At 36.5% G+C, this 15647-nt stretch overlaps 1 protein-coding gene across 2 annotated transcripts in view; it reads right to left on the bottom strand.

The window, feature by feature from the left end:
* The window catches only part of LOC120781141 (loricrin-like), a 79307-nt gene that overhangs the window by 51443 nt on the left and 12217 nt on the right, over window positions 1-15647 (bottom strand). Inside the window, exon 3 of one of the 2 annotated variants that reach the window (XM_040113273.1) lies at window positions 1203-1257. The exons of the other annotated variant lie outside the window; for it this stretch is intronic. The gene's annotated coding sequence lies outside the window, so the exon portion shown is untranslated. The remainder of the gene's footprint in view (window positions 1-1202; window positions 1258-15647) is intronic. 2 annotated transcript variants of the gene reach the window in all.

The raw sequence follows: 15647 nt of genomic DNA, 5'->3' as shown, positions 1-15647 counted from the left end.
GTGGCTGCCTGCGAGCGCAGCTTATTAAATGCTGACGAGTTTTCGTCGAGCGCTTTCTGTCGTTTCGGCTACGCGGTCTAAGCGGTTTCACTGCTCACACATGCACGTAACTACTCATGTGTGTGTGATGTGTGAGTATGTGCATCCGAGTGTGTTGGTGTGTGCGGAGGCTCTTTATGCAGCCCACCTATTCAAATGAATGCTTTCACCGCATTCTCTAACAGCCTTAAAAGCTGCATTTATGCCTGTGAATATGCATACATACATGTGTGTGTGTGGGTGCACTTGTATAAAGCGTGCAACGAGCTAAACGCTGTTGATTCTGTGGCTTTCATTGCTTGCTCTAACCGGCACAAATGCGGAAACGTTTGTTTGCTCTTCTTCTGTAGTGAAAACATGCCTGCTTGTATGTGTGTGTGTTTGTGTGGTGCGCCTATGCATATCCAATAAATTGTTGTAAATTAATTTATTCAACTTCTAAATGAATTGCTTTTTTGCAGCGTCTCTTGGTGTTGTTGCAGCTGCAAGTTGTTCATGTGTGCCCACTGGCTCACACACACACACACACATGCATATGAGTAAATTTGCACTTGTATAGACATGCTCGCCTAAAAGCGCAATATGTTGATGTAATAAATATGCAAATTGACACAAGTCGGTGTCGTTCGGCTCGGTTCGGCTGGCGGCCAAGGAGCGCGGCGTGCTGCTACGAGTGTTTGCATGTTGCGGCAGCTGTTGCCTTAAAGCCGTCGGGCGAGTGATACTTTAATTGCCAGTGTGATTTTCTCGTGCAATTCTCAGTTATTTAGTGCAACAAATGGAAAATAAAGCTTATTTAGTCCGCATACGCACGTCACGTCTCCAAATAGTCACTTCATTGTTGCAATATTTAGTGCTGTTATCAATTATCAGCTCTTCACAGCTTGTGCAGTGAGCATTTTAAATTGAGTTGTCTGAAATTTAATTAAACTTTACAAAAGCCGATTGCCTGTCAAAAGTGAAATGTTGACTTATCCTGACTCGACTGCAGCATAAATGGATTTGACAAGCGCTTTCCATGAATATGTCACTTAAAGTTGTTAGTATTTATACTATATGTGATAAAAGCTTTAGTAAATTTCATATAACACTTCAAAATCTGTTTTTAACAAAGTCAAATTGCTTATCATTTTGTTTTGATAGATTTATTTATATTCACTTACCTCAACTTAGAACTCGCTTGTCAATATTTTTTAGTAAATCGGCTAATGGTTTAAGCTGCAAGGAAAGAATAGGTATTGTTAGAAATTAAATAATTATTTTGTTACAACATTAGTCTAAGAGACTAAGAAAGAGCAGTTTTTAAGACTTGTGATTTTTTTTTAATTGAAAATTAGAGATTTTTCCGATATTAGGTCAATATTAGGGTTAAAACTAAAAGTTTATATTAGCAAAAATACTATGTTTTTGTGACATAACCAAATTTAGTAAAAAAAAATCTTGGTTAACATAAAAATAAAAAACCCAAAAATGGCTTATGTGAATTTTTAATAAAAATTTCGAGGTTATGTGAAGAAATCCTGTACAAAAAAGTTATAGATCTTTTCATTACCTACAACATTGCCACATAACTTTTTTCTGTAGCACTGGTAGTTTTGGCGGAAATCGAGAAAACCCGTTTTTATACCTAAAAAATTTAGCTACACCTCTCTCCTTCCTTTTCGATATCTAAGATTGCTACTGAGTTATTTTCCCTTCATGTTTGTTGTTTTTCCTTTAGTTTCCGACGGGTTTTAACTTACTATGAACCTCTTTTTTATTATTTTTGAAGGGTTTTGAACAAGGCTGAAGCTTTTTAGAATATTAGATTTGGAACACTTGAAGTTACGTATACTACATGTACCACACATGAGAAAACTTCGAGAATTTTAACTGGTATTAAGAAGTACTTAAACACATGAGGGTCTCCTAAAACATATTTCAGTGTGTTACAAGGCCACTATAGAACAGCTTTACAAATTTTCAAGTGAAGTTTCTCAATGCTAAGCAAATAAAAGACGTTACATGCAAGATTTAATATGCCTTTAATCTCTACATTTTTGCTCTCAAACTTGAAAGAGGCCGAACTTAACCATATAAACCATTTTTATTGAGGATATTTTATACAAGAGTTCAAACTGAAGGCATACTTCCTCACTAAGTGACAAAAAAGGACCCGAAAATTAATAACAAAACGCAAAATATTTAAATATTCATCAATATTCATTTTGTTGCCTTTAAAGTAATCCCCACACCACAATCTGGTGAAAACGGTAGTTGAGCGATGGTTCATTTTTGGCTTTAAATTCAGTTACAATCGTGACTCGGTGCGATGCTGCATTATCATCGTGTAAAATCCATGAATGGTTCTTCCACAATTCCGGCCGTTTTCGACAGAGAATTCCTTATTGAAAGTATGTCCCTTCGGATAGAATTCATGATGCATCAAACAACGAGTATCCAAAAAAAAAACAATGAACATCACCTAGATTTTTGAATGGCTTTGGCGTGTTTTTTTTTGGTTTCAGCTCGTTTTTTTCCCTCCATTTCGATGTTTGTTGACTTGTTTGCATGTTCAACTCATTAATCCATTTCTCTTTAACAGCTGTAATGCTCTTCTTAAATTTGGGATCGAAATTAACACCATACCAGTACTCCCCATGAAAAAATTCAGCTTTATCGAGACGAATCGAGTAAGAACGCTTGTTTATACCCAAAATGCTCACCAAAATCATTCGAATAGATTCGCGAAAGATTTTGAGCTTTCTAATCATTGCCTGACGACTTTCAAGCACCATACGAGTATACTTCACCTTTTTAATATTTTCATCGGTTGAAGAGGTCGAAGGTCGGCCAGAACAACTCAAGTCTTTGAAGGTCGTAAGCTTGTATTTTTGATAAAACTGAATCTCAGTAAGCCTTTTGCTATATTGGCAATGATAATGCGCAATGAAATATGGAGAGAAATACAAAATTTGAGGCAAGATTTACAGATCGCGCTCATATTTAGGATAGTAATTAAGGAAAGTGAAACTACGAACCTCATAAAAATTTATATGAAGCTACTAAGTGCTTAACATTTTTGATTTTTGAGAACTTGTTTTTTAATCAATCTTTCCAGCATATGTATTAGGAATGGTCAAAAAAATTCTATATTAGACCATTTTTGTAGAGCACTATATTTGGTACAAAGCTATGAGCTTTCCGATTTAAATGATTTTTTTTTTTTGAGTTATAAAATTCATAAGCAAAAATAAAATTTCAGTTGTTAATAGCTTCTCAACGGTTAAATTTACGAAAAAAATTATAAGAGGCCTTTTTGTGAAGCATTAAACTTCCTACAAAATCTATAAAACGAGATCCCATTTCAAGTAGTTGGAAGCGATATATTTTCTCTCTGATAATATGAAACAAGAAAAAACGCTAACTTCGGCTGCACCGAAGCTAATATACCCTTAACACATGCATTTCTTTCAGTAACTATGTGTCCAGTTTGTATGGAAGCTATATGCTATAGTAATCCGATCTGAACAATTTTTGTGGAGATTATGTTGTTATCTTCGAAAATAACCTGTGCCAACTTTTGTAAAGATGCCTTGACAAAAGTGAAAGTTTTCCATACAAGAACTTGATTCCGATTGTTCAGTTTGTACGGCAGCTATATGCTATAGTGAGCCGATCTGAACAGTGTCTTCCGATATTACATTATTTCTATGAGCAATAACTTATACCAAATTTCGTGAAGATATATCGTCAAATGCAAAAGTTTTCCAAACAACAATATATTTTAATCGTTCAGTTTGTATGGCAGCTATATGTTATAGTGATCCGATATCAGCAGTTTCGACAAATGAGCAGCTTCATGACGTTTACAAAATTTGAAAACGATATCTTAAAAACTGAATGACTAGTTCGTTTATATACAGACGGACAGACATACAGATGGACATGGCTAAATCGACTCAGCTCAACGCACTGATCATTTATATATATACTTTATAGGATCTCCGACGCTTCCTTCTGGGTGTTACAAGCTTTGTGACAAACTTAATATACCCTGTTCAGGGTATAAATACAAATATAAAACTGTAAGGCTGAGCACCATCTCGTGACAATTAGGAGCTCATACTTCTCATCCGTGAGAGACTTTTTAGAGATGTTTAAGAACCTATTTTTCCGTTCTGAAAAGCGAAAAAAGTTATTAATTTCTTTGGATCATCCCAAAAGTGATGTTATTTAACTACTTAGAAGAAGCTAAAGAAGAACTAATTTGCTCTCTTTCTTGTTTACAGAAAATGCTAATAAAAAATATAAAAATTGCATTATACCATCTAATAAATCGTACAAAGTATTCTTAAGCTTCTCTGAAACGTGTTACGAGTGTTTGTAATAATATACTCGTACATATGTTATTTAAGAAAACCGCTATTAATTCATTTATTGTTATTTTTTGTGAAACAGTTCATATATGTATTGCTATCACATGAATCAACAATAATTCTTGCTTATCGGCGCGTCGCAATCACAATCTAACCTCATATTGCGCCACAAAGTTTATGGCGTTAATATTTCCACAGCACTTTCACCGCAGCACAACCGCACACTCAGCCACCCAGTAACACGAAGCATTCACAACAGAGTTTCCTACCCAATTCATAAATAGAGAAGGCAGTATTTGTTGGCATGGTTGGCCTTTCCTCAGTCCCTCTGGTGCTGCGCTCGTTCTCGGCGTAATTGCCCCAACAATATTGCCACAGTGTTGATTTTTGCACTGTTCTACTCCACTTTCAATTCCGTTGGGGTTGCCACTCAGTTCACTCGCCTCACACGCCCCACTAGCTCCATCCGTACAGCGAAGTTGTGTTGTTGGCATGCCACGTCATCGGCGAGGCGACGGCCAGCAGCGCTTAACAAATACAAATACAATAATAACTAGCAATGACTAAAACAATGGTCAATTGGTGGCGCTTCACCACTTGTGCGCTTGTTGCTCTCATTATTCCGTGTAGCGCCTGCAACAACAACAAGAGCAGCAGCGTCGCTTTTTGTCGCCACTTTTACAATTTTTCTGTCTAAGCGTATTCTCTGCCATTCGCTTGATCCTTGTTCTAATGGCCGCTTTCGCGGCAGCAACAGACGACAAATGAAAAGTGCAACAACAAAAATGGTGAAAGAAAATACAGAAAAGGAATGAAATAGTGTAATGAATAGATGGCGGCAATGAATTTATTGTTTTTATCGTCGCGCAATTTCCAGTCCCACTGCTTGCCCCAGCCCCGAGCGTCTCGAGCACGAAAGTGATGTCACCTTTGCCAAGGGCGCACAAGTGGTCAGCAACACCACGAACTGCAAAATGCCGAAGTGGCGACGGAGCGGTGGGGCGAAGCGCTCACTGTGTTCTCAAAGAATTGCATGTGAAAGAGAAATGCCCGAAACAGAAAAGCCATTTGCGGCTGGGAAAGGGATCGCACCCTGCATCAATAATCTGTTAATTGGGGCTGCGAGGTTGTGACGTGTTCAGAAATTGATAAGTGCGTTCTTGGAATGTAGCAACGTGCCAGTAAGATTTTTATTTAAAATAAATGGTTTATAGCATTATATTATATATTTAGTTGTGATTCATAATAAGCTTTAGAGATTATACATTTTGAGTGATTTGGGGAGCTTAAGGTGCTTTTATACACCATACCCTCGATATTAGTAGTTATTGTCTACTTAAGCTAACGAGGCGGCATATAGGCCCAAATACATAGAAGAAATGATGAAAAGTTGAACTTTGAAAACTCGGTTTCGAATATTTTATTACGGAATTTATTGAACGGCCTCAAATACTTTTACTTTGTACAAGACTGAGAATGTTGAACATAACAAGTTGTGGTCGCATAATCCAAATCATTCGCGGGCTTACAGGGTTTGTCCGGAAAGTAATAGGACTGAATCGATTTAAAAAAATTGATTGAACCAATTGTTACAATTCTTTCAAAACTTTCAAAATACTAAGGCTCCTGCTACATCGATGCAGCACTACCAGCGTGATTTCCAAGCATTGAAGGCTGTTCACAAAACAAGCGGTCTGAGCCAGCCAATCGGCTGCGATGTTACGTCGGACCCGATTGACCCTTCGTTTGTGTTTCTTGAGGACTTCCACGTAAAACTTAGCGTTGATGATTTATCCATGTGCATCGATTTTACTTTCGATTTGTTCATTCAGCGACCTTTTCCCGGCCATCCGAAAAGGCCTGGTGCCAAAAAAACACACCACTTCTTGCTAAAGCAACATCTGGCTAAGTCTGCTTGATCATATCAAACGTCCAGTCGCAGATTTATCGAGTTTCAATCAGTCATATTACTTTCCGGAGAAACCCTGTAAATTTCAGACCCATTGTGTATTAGTTCTAGTTGGACCTATGTCGTTTTCAAAAGAGATTTTTCTAGATGATTTTAACTCAGAGACTTTACTAACAATGCATTATTAGACTCAAACTCAGACTCTACCTAGTACATATACCATAAATAGAGGTTTTAAGTTTGCAACGAAGTTTGTAATACCTAGAAGGAAATGCCGGATGCCCTAGAGAGTATGTATAAATGATCAAAGTGAAGAGCTGAGCTGGTTCAGCCATGTTCGTCTCCATATACCCAAATTAGTCCTTCTGTGTTTGAGATATCGATATGAAATTTTGAACACGTTCTTTACTCTGCTGTTCAATCGTGGGAACCGAATATCGAACTACTATAACATACGAGTATAGCTGCCATACAAACTGATCTATCGAAATCAGGTACTTGTATGGAAATCTTTTTTAATTTGTTTGTCGAGATATCTTCACAAAATCTGACATGGGTTATCTTCTTCGAGAAAAATGTTTAGATTGGACAACTATAGCATATAGGTGCCAAACGAACCGATCGGCCAAAGTTTTGTTCTTATATAGAAAACTATTCCATTTGAAAAGCTATCTTCACAAAATTCGGCGCAGATGTCTGCCTTAGATAGCAGAACAATCTCCGAAGATATTGTTCAGATCGAACCACTGTAGCATATAGCTCCCATTCAAACTCTCTCAACAAAATCCAGATAAAGATATTTTTATACTCATTTATGCAATAAGAAATACAGCTATGCACCTTCCGTGGAGCCAAATTTAACGTTTTTTATCTTAATTATCAGATTTTCACTACTCTCAGCCCACTGTGCGCGTTGCCATTGACGACGTTCAGTCAACCGTAAGCCACAAAAAAAGTTTTAATTATTTTGCATGCGAACAATTTGCCATGCAATTTGACTTTGCACTATAATCGCAACAAGAACAACAACAACAATAATAGTAGTAACAATAACAACACAAATACCATAATAACCAGTAAGTCAAAACAATGGAGGCGCCAATGTAAAACAAAACTGGCAACTATGATGAAGATAACAATTTTGCCAACAACTATGCGCTTGTTGTTGTTGTTACACTTGCCGTTGGAAAGTTTCGCCTTGCACTGCGGTTATGCCACAACAATTCCACCAATACAGTGGACAACTGCCAGGAAACAGAAATTGTTGGCAACACTTAACACGCCAAGCGCCATCAGCAAGCGGTCATCAATGAAGGCAACAACAACAACAACAACAGTGCAAGCATAGAAACCACTTTGGTGGGGAGGAGGGGGTTAGCGCGAGAGGGTGTTGCCAGTGCAGCACGTATGAAAGTTATGAGCGGCTGAGCGGTCTTTCCAAGGAGAGTCGGGTGCATGCGAGGATTGTTGCCGCCACACCACTCAGCCCAACAACGATAAATACATCCATGCAAATATGTATGTGGTGCAAACAAAAACTGCACGTACTAAGTAGTTGCAACATGCCACATGTGTGTGTTTGTGTTTGTGCATTTGTTTGTCCTTTTGCCACAACGATCTGGGTTATTGGAACAGGAAGGTGAGACCAACAAATATGCAAGGCAACAACAACAACAAAGCAGAGCAAAACAAAGCAGCGAAGCACAGCAAAACGGGCAATCGGTTGCTGGCCATTGAAAATCATTTCCATTTGACTGTGAATATTCATTTGTCGGTGTTAGTGCTCACAAACAAACACACACTCACATGTACACTAATGCAGGTTTTGATTTCAAAACTATGAATGCATAACTTTTTGCAATGCAAATAACTCATTTTTCAAGCGGCGGAAAAGATTTATTAGCAAGTGCCATGCATCGCTGCCGCCGATTCTATTTTTCCACCGGCAAATCAACCATTCATTTATTCACACAAATTTGCATGGAAATCCCCGCTTTATTGGCAAACACTCCGCGAAAGTGAAAGCTCATATTACACCCACACAGGCGCTCAATCTAATAGCGCGGCACAGTGGAGGTGTGAAGGCAAAAGTGTTTCGGTTGGCGAAAATAAATAATATTTTGGCCACTTTTGATGCTGTGCCGCTGTGGCGCTTTGACAAATTTCATCTTTCGATATGAGTCAGCAACATCTGCGAACCTGTCAGTAGCGACGGCTGCTGCTGACACACCGCCGATAAGCGTTCGCATTCACAAACGATCTGAGCAATGCTTTGTTCAATTTTGACCTCATTTTGCTCGTAGTTGCCTCTTGCGGCAAAACAATTAAATGCTTTTGTTAAAAAAAATAATAAAAATAAAAATTTACTTATTTTGTTAAAAAAATCCGTTAGTTGCAGTGTATAAAGGAGTTAACTCTAATTTTATTTATTATTTATCACTAAACGTTAAGAAGATTTATTTGGAATATTTTGCTCTCGTTCAGTGCTAATGATTACTCTCAGCGATTTTACAAATTTTAATTACTCGCTCTCAGAGCAAGTGGAGGCAACTGTGAGCATTTTGTAAAAGATACTCTGTTAGACAAATATAAGAGTACAGAGAGCACTGCAAATGTCACTTTTATACTCTCCGCTCAGCGAAAAACGCGATCGCTGTATAAAATGCGGAGCGTTGTTTGCGTATAACTGTAGTTTTATATGCGGAATCTTTCACAAGTTGATTTATATTGAATTGTACTAAAATAAGTATATACATATTTATTTGGATAGACATATTTTCACCTATAATAAGTATTAGCGTTGAACTGAATACAAAAATGCTTCTAAATCAATGCAAAAATGCAATTCCATTCGCCGATTTGGCCGGAAGACCTTGAAATTCTCAAATATAAACATACATACAAACATATCCGTATTTTTATACGAGTAGAAACGTCATATATTGCAAGTTAAGTTATGTATACATATATAATATAACTATATAAATATAAACGTCATGTATATAAGAAAAATATATAATGTACTTAAGTATACAAATTGTGCGTATTAACATCAAGTAATCGACGCTTTCGGTAGTAAATTTTATATACATAAATACATACATACATATTGCATGAGTATAAACCTGTATGTGTTCCTTCGTAATGAAACCAGTTTCTGTTTAAGTTCGAACAGACGTTTCGTGTTACTTGTGATTCCCCAGCTGTTCATGACGACTTTTCTGTTTAATGAATGCCAATGCGGTTTTAAGTTTGTATATAAAGATTATACTAGTTTTTCGCTTGATTTTTGTTTTGTTTTTTCTAAGAAAAGTTTTAATAAATTAATTTTAATTTCTTCCAAGGAGTCTGATAACAACCAAAATGCTTATTTTCCAGAATGTGAAAAATAAAGTGCACAATAATACTTCTTTACTTCCTCAAATTTCGAAAAAAAAAATTTTATATTGACAATTTTTAGCTAAGAAAATATCTATGACAATTTTGGTACTTATTCTTCCCCGGAAATTCTATATTACTGTCCCGAAAACTATTGAACCAATAGTTACAATCTTTTGATTGTGCTAACATCAGTTTCTATGTACAAATACCGGAAAGCCCCAAAAGACGACGCTGCAGTCGATATTTCTCGCAAAATCGTACAATATTAACATTTCGATTTACTATTATGAGTATAATAGTAATAGTAATACTTTGTTCATAATTTTTTAATTCATAATATTTTCTTTAAAATCTATGACGTCTCCCTCAAAGTAATCCCCATTGGCCACAACACACTTATGCCAACGTTGCTTCCAATTTTGTTAAAGTCAATTACTGGAATAGTCTTCAATGCGGGTAGCGATTCACGTTTAATCACTTCTATTGGCGGTCGTTTGAGTTGAGTTGAGTCACATGGAACTAAAAAAGGCGCATACGGTGGTTGCGGCTCTATATTGGTTGAAAACTCACGAAGAATCTATGCTGTATGCGACGGTACATTATTGTGGTGCAAAAACGAAAAGTAGTCGGCTGATAATTCCGGCTTCTTTTTTTGAATAGTTTTGTGAAAACAACGCATTGCACACAGAGAGTATTTCTTGTTAACAGTTTGGCCTATCGAAAGGAGTTCGGAGTACACTACACCTCGGCAATCGAAGAAAACTGTCAACATAACCTTGATTTTTGACCTACTTTGACGTGGTTTTTCGGCTTCTGCTTACGATTGTCACGATATTCCGTCGATTGATCGTCTGTTTCCGGGTCATAAGAAAGATTTAAGACTCCTCGCTTGTTTTTTTGACAGACATTAAACGATGTTGTTTTTCGAAAAATTTAGTGATTTGGAGCCAATCGTGCTTTCACTTCTCTTAGGCTTAAATGATCTTTCAAAAGATTTTCACTAATCCTTTCGATATTACAACGATGCCAGATAGATCTCTGACTGTTAATCGTTTATTCTCAAGCACCAATTATTTTATTTTATTGCAGTGCTGATCGTCAGTGGATGTTATTGGCCGTCCTGGACGTGGTTCGTTGTCAACGCGGTCTCGACCCTCTTTGAGGAATATGTACCAGTCAAAAACATTTGCTCGCGACAAATCATTATCACCGAAGACTTTTTCCAACAGTCCGAACTTTTCGGTGCCAGAAATTTGATTTCGCACACAAAATTTAATGTAACTTCTTTGTTGAATAATTTCACTCATTAAAAAATCGCCGAATGCACTTTATGTACTTTAGAGAGACAAGCGCATCCTAAACACTAATCTCTATTTTGATGTGACATTTGGCATGTGGTATATGTCACTGACAGTCATACCAACCCAGAAAAAATATTTCGACGAATGCGTTTTCGCGCGAATTTTAAATAAAAAGTTTTTACTATTTTTTGCCCACATTAATCAGTTCAAAACTATACAATTATATGATTTCTAAGCCAAAGTATGAGTTCTTGCGGGAATGGCATTTTCATTGGATTGTTAGTTTTCTTTTGCATGAATATGTATTCAGGAGTCTTGACGTAACTTAAGATTGCTAGCAAAGTTGGAAGTATATTTTGCTTGGAATGTTGGGTTTTACGATTTTGAGATTGGGTACCTTTTGAAATTACTGTATACTTTTCATCAGCTCAAGTTTAGTGGAGAAAGTCCTAATTTGCATTTAGCAGACAGTCTTCATTAAAATTTGTGATATATATATATTATATGTCCCGTAATCCCAGTTAAATTATCAGCATGATGATCTGAGTAGATTTAATCTGTGTGTCTGCGATATGCGATACTGAGCTACTAGTTTTTGAAATATTGCTCTGGAATTTTGCACACATTCTTTTCATCTTTTCACCTCAATATACTGCTTATTTGTGGAAAACACCGATACCCTAGTATTAGCTGCCATACAAACGGAATGATCGCAATAAAGTGCGTGTATGAGCAGTAATTTCATTTCACCAGATATATTCATGAAATTTGGATTGCAATATTGTTCAGTCAGTCCCAATAGCATATAGCTGCCATACAAACTGACTAATCAATTTAAGTTCTTGTAAAAAAACTTATTTATAAGATATATATAATTTGGTTCCTTAGAAGGAATGCATAGAATGCTTCTTATTTAGATAATCAGGCTTCAGCGCTGCATATATTTAAGTTTTTAATTTATTTGGGAATTAAGAGATTTTATTAAAACCTTTTAAAAGAAAAATTTATTTGGCAAAGGTGCTATATAAAATAAATTTTTACGATTATAGTTTACATCTCACATATAACGTCGCCGACAACTGTTAGCTTCAAAAACTTTCTACATATAGTAAGTAGCAGAACCCACTCACTCATCAATCCATCTTATAAAGATGCTCAAAAGATTAACAACGAAAGTTCGTTCAGATTAACTTTTCCTCTTCAACATCTTCATTTCAAAGCGATTTCTAATTTTCTAAGTATGATTTACTTCGCAGCGCTCCAATTGCCGCCGTCAAGGGTAATGATTAGTTAGATTAATTTTATTGCTTCGCTAATGATGACAGCATTGATCTCCATAATAAAGCTATAAGTAATCCAAGTACACGTACACACACACACACACACACACACACACACACACACTCAAATTTACATAGAAAACAATGCGAGGCAGTTCACAACGAATCAACGAGTGTCAGGCGAGTGCGCTCCCCTCCCTGCACTCATGCACGACACTTGCCACGCTTCGCATTGTGTGCCATTTGTAATAGAACCAGCCGCTGGCAGCGCCCCTTCCACTCCCAATCATTATGAGCACTCTTGACAGGCGCACAACAGAGGCTGGATGGAGCAGAACAAATTGTGATGATAGCGATTATGCTTGAGTGATAAGCGTGTTGCATAGGCGTAATGTTGTTGTTGTTGTGGCTGTTGTTGTTGCTATTGCCTCTGCGCCTATTATTGTGTTCGTTTTTGATGTATTTTTCATATTTTTTTCTTTTTTTTCGAATTATGATTTATAAATGACAAAGTGGCAAGCAGCAACATTCCCACATACCGTTAGGCATATGTTCCAATAAAAGTACATACACACGCACATACATGCACTCACACTCGCGCGTTGTACGTCTAATGTGATGAAGTGTAAACGGCGGAAAATGCCCGCGTTGTCATTTGAATGGCACTGCGTCACACGAAATGGGGGTGGAGGCCGGTGAGCGGGTGCGAGGCCTCCACGATTTTTCAATTCATATTCAAATACAAAGCGCTGCGACAGAGAAAATGAAAATTTAATGCGCAACGTAATTTCGTATGCCTTTCATTCGCGCTGCTCTTTTGTGTGTGCGGGTGTGTGTGAGTTCGTTTATGCGTGTGTAAATGTCAGGTGGTCTCATAAGTATAGCAGCTTATAGCAGATCAAAGCGAGCACATCAATTACAAGTTTTTTCTGCTTTTTGAAATGGAATTTTGAAATGCTTTAATTTGGATTTAAAAAGTTGTAAAAATATAGAGTCTAAGTGGTTATTTGTTTGAAGGAATTATTTGGATTGAGTGGGGTTATTAGGAATACAGAAGATATTTATAGAACATTATACATATGTGTAATTTATAAAATTTTATACGAGAAGTTATTAGAAGGCTGACACTGTTGATTTAAATTTTTTTATAAAAATTGGACTGGATTAAAGAACTTTTAACTATATTTTTGCTTGAATAACTCAAAAAGTTATAGTTCAAACTTTCAATGCGGATATCAATAATTGTTAGCGAATGTAGCATGGTTCCGTTCAGAGACTCCATATACATTTTTCCGCACCAAAAGTTTTACAACAACCAACTAATGAATTAAAAAGCGCCGCAGCTGCCGCTAGAGATCTACATTTCGTTATTACGAGCTTGTCAATTGCAGCAGCAAGCGACCCTTCCCCTCTTTCCCCTACCCCGCTTGCCAATTCGACTCACATGTCGCTCGATTCGCTGGCGCAGCTGATATCGATCTTTGAAAACTGCCGCCAAACACCCACACAGCTACATAAGTAAAGATACGTGCTTTATATAACGGCACATACTACATAGTGTATACTTATATCGCTTCACACACACAGCATCCGTTGCCTTCGCAAGGTTAATGAGGTCTCGCCACTAATGGCGCTCGGCTGTGTGGCGGCGCGTCGTGGACGTTGGAAAAATAGCGGAATGTCAATGTCGCTTTCGCTGTCGCTGTCTGGTGGAAATGACACTTTTCAACCAACCGTTTATTCGCCACTTTGCAGCGCAGTCGACAGTGGCAATGTGCAGGGAAATGGCGGCAAATGCGCGCTCCGTTTGTGGCCAACTTTATCGTTTGCCAATCTTGTAAATGTCGTAAATGAGCGAATGCCTTTTTTATGTTTCATTTTCAGCGAAAACTATATTTTATGAGCGTTGAGTTTACTTGTTGTGTGGTTTGCTGATAAAAAGTGTTTCTATGTTTTTATTTCGTGTAGTAACTGGTTTTATTTCGTGTAAAAACTGGTTGTTTATAATCAATGTAGTGGGTAAGAAGTGCTCAACAGATGAATAAATGTACATTTTATCGTGATATTTTTCGGATCAGAATGCAATCAGAATGGGCCTGGCCAATACAGTCTTGTATCGATATATTAAACAATATATTTGCGTCGTAACCTTCAAATTACTCTAAAGGAGGGTTAACATCTAATGTTTTACTATTTACTGAGGTTGAGAAAATTTTTCTAGATTGTATGTTGAATATATTTTTGTCTTTAAAAGTTCCTTTTGGACGTCGCAGAAGCGTCTTCGATACTCAGCGCTCGGATAGCACTCACTTACACATATTTTGTTATTAGAGGCGTTTTTATTAAGTGGTTACATGGGTTAATGGGTTTCAATTTTTTTTTTTTTTTATCAACGCCTCTAGAATATTGTTCTTAATTTTCATGTTGATCCGAAAAATAGTTTCGGAGATACAGCCTTGAGAACTTGTGCACTTGAAGCTAGCAAGGCTAAGTGCGCCGTCTTTTAGCAAGTTTTTCACGAAACTGTGATTTTGAAGTCGGTTGGCAAGATTTCTCGAGAACCACTCAACCGATCTTCCTGAAATTTTACAAAGGTCTTTGAGTTACAATTCTTAAAGACTTGGATGAGGTTTACGTAAAAATTACATAATTTCTTTGATCATATTGTATGTTTGAAACAATAAAAAACTCTAATAAAATATTTAATTTTTTATATGAGGCAATCATTGTTGAAAAGAGACTGTATTTTACTCGAGGAAACCATGTAGCCCCTTAAAAAGTTTTATTAATACGGCAAATTTCTTGCATTGCTATTTCCAAAACATTTTTAAAGAAATACTATTTTTCTGTAGCGCATCAATCTCACAAGTTTTTAGCAAATTGTTAGTGTTGTCTAATTTCAAATAGAGAGGATTACGACACGTGTTTCTAGTACATTTCGAGATTACATTTCTATGTTAGGAAAATATCAATAATAACATAAATATATGTATTTATAATCACAACACAACACAAAACAAGTATATATACACATATGTATTTATATTTAAAACAAATATACATATGTATATACAGATATGTATATACATATATATTTGTCCGTCTCTATATTCATTTGAAATTATATTTTTTCTAAGCAACTGCATCCGCAAAAACTGATAAGAAATTAATATTAATTTCAAAAAATAAATACATGATTTTGACCCGCAAGAAAGTTTATCAGCGAACTGTTGATTATTTGTAAAAATATTGATGTTTTCCAAAATGTAATATACAGAAGTTTGAAAATATATTCTCGTATTTCGAATAAGATTTGTATTAATTTTGTAAAATATACAGAAACACATTGACGCAATAATTTCCATTCCACAAAAATATA

The sequence above is a fragment of the Bactrocera tryoni genome, unplaced genomic scaffold (genome assembly GCF_016617805.1).
Source record: "Bactrocera tryoni isolate S06 unplaced genomic scaffold, CSIRO_BtryS06_freeze2 scaffold_351, whole genome shotgun sequence".
Classification (NCBI taxonomy): domain Eukaryota; kingdom Metazoa; phylum Arthropoda; class Insecta; order Diptera; family Tephritidae; genus Bactrocera; species Bactrocera tryoni.
Note: the sequence above shows the minus strand (reverse complement) of the source record. Positions and strands in the feature narration are given on the sequence as shown.